We start from the raw sequence: 7174 nt of genomic DNA, 5'->3' as shown, positions 1-7174 counted from the left end.
TGATGCGAGCACAATTGTTAATTTCAAACCCGTGATTGAAAGATTTTTGTTAACCAAAGGTATTTAGAGATATGGGACGAGGGCGGGGACAAGGAGTTCGGTCACAACTCAGCCATGATATCATTGAGTTGCGGAATCGGCTGGAAGGACCAAACACCGGAATCCTGTTCCGAAGTTCCTCCTTGGTGCAGAATGCAAAATGGTCGTGCATTGGCCGGGAATCGAACCCGGGTCTCCCGCGTGGCAGGCGAGAATTCTACCCCTGAACCACCAATGCTGGCTTGTGCAAAGTCTCCATGTTTCTAAATGGAATCCTGTCTGAACGAACATGCCGTTTCCAGCTGCGATGGACGAGTGGTTAAAGCTGTTGTCTCAAAACTCCAATGGAGTTTTCCTGCTCAGGTTTGAATTCGGCTCGCAGTGCTGCGGCTTGAAGATCTCTTCAATGCTCAAATACATTAATTGGAATTAATTGAACACATTCACCTCTCTCCCAGCATGAGAGATACTTCAACGTGGCCGGTGCTTTTAATTGGGCGTCCAATCTTCTCTTCCAAGATTTCAAGACCGAGAAGCAATATATCCCAATCTGTAACTTAAATTCTGCTAGCTTGCAAAACCTGACATTTATACTCTTTATTTTCTTTGCATGCATCTCTCTATCTTTCCCTGTCTCTGTCTCTTGTCTCTCTGTGTGACCCCTGATGGACTTCTCAGGCTTCCTTGAACGGCGAAGGCTGATCTAACCTGCAACACCAGCAGAGGACGGCAAAAAAGGGACTGAGACGGTAGGTAAAGTAAAGGTGCAACCCAGCTGCTGTAGCTAATGCTTATACACTTATGTCTCTTCGCTCTCACAATGAAACAAAGCACCAATTTGATTAAAGTATCCTTATGGTAGAGTGTATGTTATCACGATGCCAAGACAGACGGAAATCATATCATAGAATCCGAGAAAGTTAGGCCACAGAAGGAAACCATTCTGCACATCGTGCCTGTGCCGGCCGAAAAATCGGTACCGAGCCTCATCTCACTTTCCAGCGTTTGATACCTAATCCGATTGGTTACGGATCTTAACATGCATATTAAAGTTTTTATTTTGTCAATGCGATGAGGGTTTCCGCATCTCCCACCCTTTCGGGCAGTAATTTCCCGATCCCCACCGTCCACTGGGTGGGAAAAAAATCTTCCTCTCCCCTCTAATCCTTCTACCAATTACCTTAGATCTATGTACCCTGATTATTGACCTCCCTGCTAAGGGAAATAGGTCCTTGCTATCCACTCGATCTCGGCCCGTCATAATTTTATACACCTCAATAAAATCTGCCAACAGCCTCCTCATCTCCAAAGCAAACAACCTCATCCTATCCAATCTAATCTCATAGCTAAAATTATCATGTTCTGGCAACAGTGTCGTAAATCTCCTCTGTACCATCTTTAGTGCAATCACATCTTTCCTGTAATGTGGTGACCACAACTATATGTTGCTTTCTTGCTGAGGCTGAACCATTGTTTTATAAATTTCTACCATAACCTCCATGCTCTTACATTCTATGCGTCAGCTAATAAAGGAGAGTATCCTGTATGCCTTTTTAACCACTTTAACGACGTGTCCTCTTACCTTCAGGAATCTGTGGACATGCACTCCAAGATCCCTCTTTTCATCGATACCTCTCAGTATCCTCCAAAGCAATGTAGTTTCAGAGCAACTAATTCTGAAACGTCTTGCTTGATAATAAAAGTCGCACAGACGAAACCAATTTAGTAAAGGGAAACTAATATTGGCGACAGGAAATAGTAAGTGTACAGCTTGATATTAGTGCACACCGGAATGGAAAACGAGATTGGATGCACAGAAGAGGTCTGAAAGGATGGCCGATCGGCTTTGGAAGACAACGAAACTTGTCACTGGCTGCACAAAGCAAGTAACAGCGCCTGGTTGATCCAAATGCATGATTCTCGCTTTGGGGCTTTAGTTAATTAAAGTCCGAGAAGTTCCGCGTTCAAATCTCTGATGAGCCTTGCTATTCCACAACTTTGAGTGAAAAGACACCAATTGGCTTCTGACATCTTCTCAGTATTGCTGTTGGTAGGATTGAATTACATGCAGAGCATGTTTGAGCTCCAGAAGACAGAGTGCTGAGTTTCCCAAGGCGCAACACATGTAAAGTAAATAAAATGTCTCTGGATGATGAAGAGATTGATGCTGAATGTGAATTCCCCCAGTTCAGGCGTTCTCATTAATATTAGATGACGGGTTCGAGAACGACATATCGAACTTTGTGGATGGCTCCAAAATGAGCAGCGTTGTGAGCAGTGCAGATGAAAGCATAACATTCCAGAGAGACATTAATATAATAAATGAATGGCCAAAACCGTGGCAAATGGATTTCAATTTTGGCAAGTGTGAGGTCATCCACTTTGGACTTCACAATGATAGATCAGAATACTTTACAAAAGGTGAATAATTCGAAACTGTGAAGTTCCACAGGAACTTAGGTGTCCATGTACATAGATCAATAACATATCATGGGCAGGTACAGGAAATAATCAAAAAGGCTAATGGAATGGTGGCCTGTATATTTAGAGGATGAGCATGCAAGGGAATAGACATTATGCTACATCGACACAAAGCTCTGGTTGGACCACACCTGGAGTGCTGTGTTCAGTTCTGGGCACCGCACCTTAGGAAGGATATACCCTCCTTGGAGGGAGTGCAGTGTAGATTTACTAGAATGATACCTGGACTCTAAGCCTTAAATTACGAGGAGAGATTACACAAACTATGGTTGTATTCCTTGCAATTTAGTAGATTAAAGGCTGATATGATCGAAATTATCAAGATATTAAGAGGAACTGATGGGGTAGTTACAAAGAAACTATTTCCGCTCGTTGGGGTGTCTTGGACTTGGGGGCATAGCCTAAACATTAGAGTCAGGACTTTCGGGAGTGAAGTTAGGACACACTTCCACAAGCAAAGGGAGGTAGAAGTGTGGAAGTCTCTTCCACAAACGGCAGTTGATGTAAGCTCAATTGTTAATTTCAAACCCGTGATTTATAGATTTTTGTTAACCAAACGTATTGAGAACTATGGGACGAAGGCGGGTACAGGGACTTCGGTCACAACTCAGCCATGATCTCATTGAGTTGCGGAACAGGCTGGAAGGACCAAAAACCACAATCCTGTTCCGAAGTTCCTCCTTGGTGCAGAATGCAAAGTAATCGTGCATTGGCCGGGAATCGAACCCGGGTCTCCCGCGTGGCAGGCGAGAATTCTACCCCTGAGCCACCAATGCTAACTGGTACAGAAATTGCATGTTTCTGAATGGAATCCTGTTTGAACGAACATGCCGTTTCCAGCTGGGATGGCCGAGAGGTTGAAGCGGTGGTCTCAAAACTCCGATGTGGTTTTCCTGCATCGGTTTGAATTCTGCTCGAAGCGCTACTCTTCAAAGATCTCTTCAATGCTCAAATACATTAAATGGAATTAATTTACCACATTTACCTCTCTCCCAGATGTTTCAACGTGGCCGGTGCTTTTAATCGGTCGTCCAATCTTCTCTTCTAAGATTTCAAGACCCGAGAAGGAATCTCTCCCAATTTGTAACTTAAATTCTTCTAGTTTGCAAAACCTGACATTTATACTCTTTATTTGATTTGCATGCATATCTCTATCTTTCCCTGTCTCTGTCTCATGTCTCTCTGTGTGTCCCTTGATGGACTTCTCAGGCTTCCTTGAACGGCGAAGGCTGATCGAACCTGCAACACCAGCAGAGAAGGCTGGAGAAGAGGACTGAGACGGTAGGAAAAGTAAAGGTGCAACCGAGTTGCAGCAGCCAATGTCTACACACTTATGTCTCTTCGCTCTCACAGTGAAACAAAGCACCAATTTGATTAAAGTATACTTATGGTAGAGTGTATATTATCGCGATGCCGAGACAGACGGCAAACATATCATCGAATCATAGAAAGTTAGGCCACTGAAGGAAGCCATTCTGCACATCTTGCCTGTGCTTACCGAAAAATCGGTACCGAGCCTCATCTCACTTTCCAGCGTTTGGTCACTAATCTTGTAGGTTACGGATCTTCACGTGCATGTTGAAGTTTTTATTTTTCAATGCGATGAGGGTTTCCTCCTCTCCCACCCTTTCAGGCAGTGATTTCCCGACCCCCACCGCTCACTGGCTGGGAATTAAATCTTCCGCTCCCCTCTAATCCTTCGACCAATTATCTTAGATCTATGTACCCTGATTATTGACCTCCCTGCTAAGGGAAATAGGTTCTTGCTATCCACTCTATCTAGGCCCGTCATAATTTTATACACCTCAATTAAATCTCCCAAAAGCCTCATCAGTTCCAAAGCAAACAACCCCAGCCTATCCAATCTATCGTCATCGTTAAAATTCGCCAGTTCTGGCAACGTTGTCGTAAATGTCCTCTGTACCCTCTCTAGTGCAATCACACCTATCCTGTAATGTGTGACCACAACTGTATGCAGTATTCTGGCTGTGGCCTAACTATTGTTTCATACATTTCTTCCATAACCTCCCTGCTCTTTTATTCTATGCCTCGCAAATAAAGGAGAGTATCCTTTGTGACTTCACAACCACCTTATCTACCTGTTCTACTACCTTCTGGGATCTGTGGACATGCACTCCAAGGTTCCACTGTTCATCTGCATCTCTCAGTCTCCTCCCAAGCAATGTACTTTCAGAGCAACTAATTCTGAAACGTCTTACTTCATAATTCAAGTCGTACAGTCGAAACCAATTTGGTAAAGGGAGACTAATACTGGTCACTGGAAGTAGTTAATGCACAACTTGATATTGCTGTGCACCAGAATAGAAAACGAGATTGGATGGACAGAAGAGGTCTGAAAGGATGGCCGATCGGCAGTGGGAGGCAGCGCACATTTTAACTGGTGTACGATTTCAATGTCAGCGGTTCGTGGGTCTCGGGGTATGATTCTCGCTTCGAGCTTTTGCGTTAAATGGTATACGTGAGATCTCAGTTTCAAATTCCGCACGATCTTTCCTGTCTCAGTGCTTTTCGTGAAAAGTCAGCAATTAGCTTCCGACATCATTTCGGTGTTGCTGTTGGGAGAATTGATTTTTTTCCAGAGAATATTTGAGCTCCAGAGGACAGGGTGTGGAAGTTTCCAAGGCGCAACACACGTGAAGGAGCGGGTGAGTGGGACGAACTGGATCGCTCTTACAATGAGCCGGCACGGGCTCAATGGACCGAATAGCCTCCTTCTGTGTTGTTACCATTTTATGACTGTATGATTCTATGTATTCTCTTTATTTTCATTGCATGCATTTCTTTATCTCTCCCTGTCTCTGTCTCTTGTATTGTCCCCTGATGGACTTCTCAGGCTTCCTGAAACGGCGATGCCTGATCGAATCTGCAACACCAGCAGAGAAGGTCAATAAGAAATAGGAGCAGGAGTCGGCCAATCGGCCCCTCGAGCCTGCTCCGCCATTCAATATGATCATGGCTGATCTGATCCTAACCTCAAATCTAAATTCATGTCCAATTTCCTGCCCGCTCCCCGTAACCCCTAATTCCCTTTACTTCTAGGAAACTGTCGATTTCCGTTTTAAATTTATTTAATGATGTAGCTTCCACAGCTTCCTGGGGCAGCAAATTCCACAGACCTACTACCCTCTGAGTGAAGAAGTTTCTCCTCATATCAGTTTTGAAAAAGCAGCCCCTTATTCAAAGATTATGCCCCGTAGTTCTAGTTTCACCCATCCTTGGGAACATCCTTACCGCATCCACCCGATCAAGCCCCTTCACAATCTTATATGTTTCAATAAGATCGCCTCTCATTCTTCTGAACTCCAATGAGTAGAGTCCCAATCTACTCAACCTCTCCTCATATGTCCACCCCCTCATCCCCGGGATTAACCGAGTGAACCTTCGTTGTACCGCCTCGAGAGCAAGTATGTATTTTCTTAAGTATGGAGACCAAAACGGTATGCAGTATTCCAGGTGCGGTCTCATCAATACCTAACATAACTGCAGCAATACCTCCCTGTTTTTATATTCTATCCCCAGAGCAATAAAAGCCAACATTCCGTTGGCCTTCTTGATCACCTGCTGCACCTGCATACTAACTTTTTGATTTTCTTGCACGAGGACCCCCAGATCCCTTTGTACTGCAGTACTTTCCAGTTTCTCGCCTTTAAGATAATAACTTGCTCTCTGATTTTTCCTGCCAAAGTGTATAACCTCACATTTTCCAATATTGTATTGCATCTGCCAAATCTCCGCCCGCTCACCCAGCCTGTCTATATCCCCCTGTCGGTTTTTTATGTCTTCCTCCTTCTCCACTTTCCCTCCCATCTTTGTATCATCTGCAAACTTTGAAATGTTACACTTGGTCCCCTCCTCCAAATCGTTAATATAGATTGTAAAGAGTTGGGGACCCAGCACCGACCCCTGCGGAACGCCACTGGCTCCTGGTTACCAGTCCGAGAATGAACTGTTCATACCAACTCTCTGCTTCCTGTTCGATAACCAATCCTCCACCCATGCCAGAATATTACCCCCAATCCAGTGATTCGTTATCTTAAGCAATAATCTTTTATGTGGCACCTTGTCGAATGCCTTCTGGAAGTCGAAATACACTACGTCCACTGGTTCCCCTTTATCCACCCTGCACGTTATGTCCTCAAAGAACTCAAGCAAATTTGTCAGACATGACTTCCCCGTGGTAAAGCCATGCTGACTTTGTCCTATTAAATTATGTTTATCCAAATGTTCCGCTACTGTCTCCTTAATAATAGATTCCAAAATTTTACCCACCACAGATGTTAGGCTAACTGGTCTATAATTTCCAGCCTTCTGCCGACTACCCTTTTTAAATAAGGGTGTTGCATTTGCAGTTTTCCAATCTGCCGGGACCTTTGCCGAGTCCAGAGAATTTTGGAAAATTATTACCAAAGCATCCACAATCCCTGCTGCCACTTCCCTCAAGACCCTCGGATGTAAGCCATCAAGTCCAGGGGATTTATCCGCCTTCAGTCCCATTATTTTACTGAGTACCAATTCCTTAGTGATTTTAATCGTATTTAGCTCCTCCCCCCCTCGAGCCCCCTGTTTGTCCAGTGTTGAGATATTCTTAGTGTCCTCTACCGTAAAGATTGAAACAAAATATTTGTTCAGCATT

At 44.2% G+C, this 7174-nt stretch overlaps 2 non-coding genes across 2 annotated transcripts; both read right to left on the bottom strand.

The window, feature by feature from the left end:
• Positions 1 to 206: 206 nt before the first annotated feature.
• Positions 207 to 277, bottom strand: trnag-gcc (transfer RNA glycine (anticodon GCC)). Its single transcript has one exon. It is a non-coding gene; the product is annotated as a tRNA-Gly (tRNA).
• A 2948-nt stretch (positions 278 to 3225) lies between these two features.
• Positions 3226 to 3296, bottom strand: trnag-gcc (transfer RNA glycine (anticodon GCC)). The gene has a single exon. It is a non-coding gene; the product is annotated as a tRNA-Gly (tRNA).
• Positions 3297 to 7174: the final 3878 nt, after the last annotated feature.

The sequence above is a fragment of the Heptranchias perlo genome, chromosome 20 (assembly GCF_035084215.1).
Source record: "Heptranchias perlo isolate sHepPer1 chromosome 20, sHepPer1.hap1, whole genome shotgun sequence".
Lineage (NCBI taxonomy): Eukaryota > Metazoa > Chordata > Chondrichthyes > Hexanchiformes > Hexanchidae > Heptranchias > Heptranchias perlo.
Note: the sequence above shows the minus strand (reverse complement) of the source record. Positions and strands in the feature narration are given on the sequence as shown.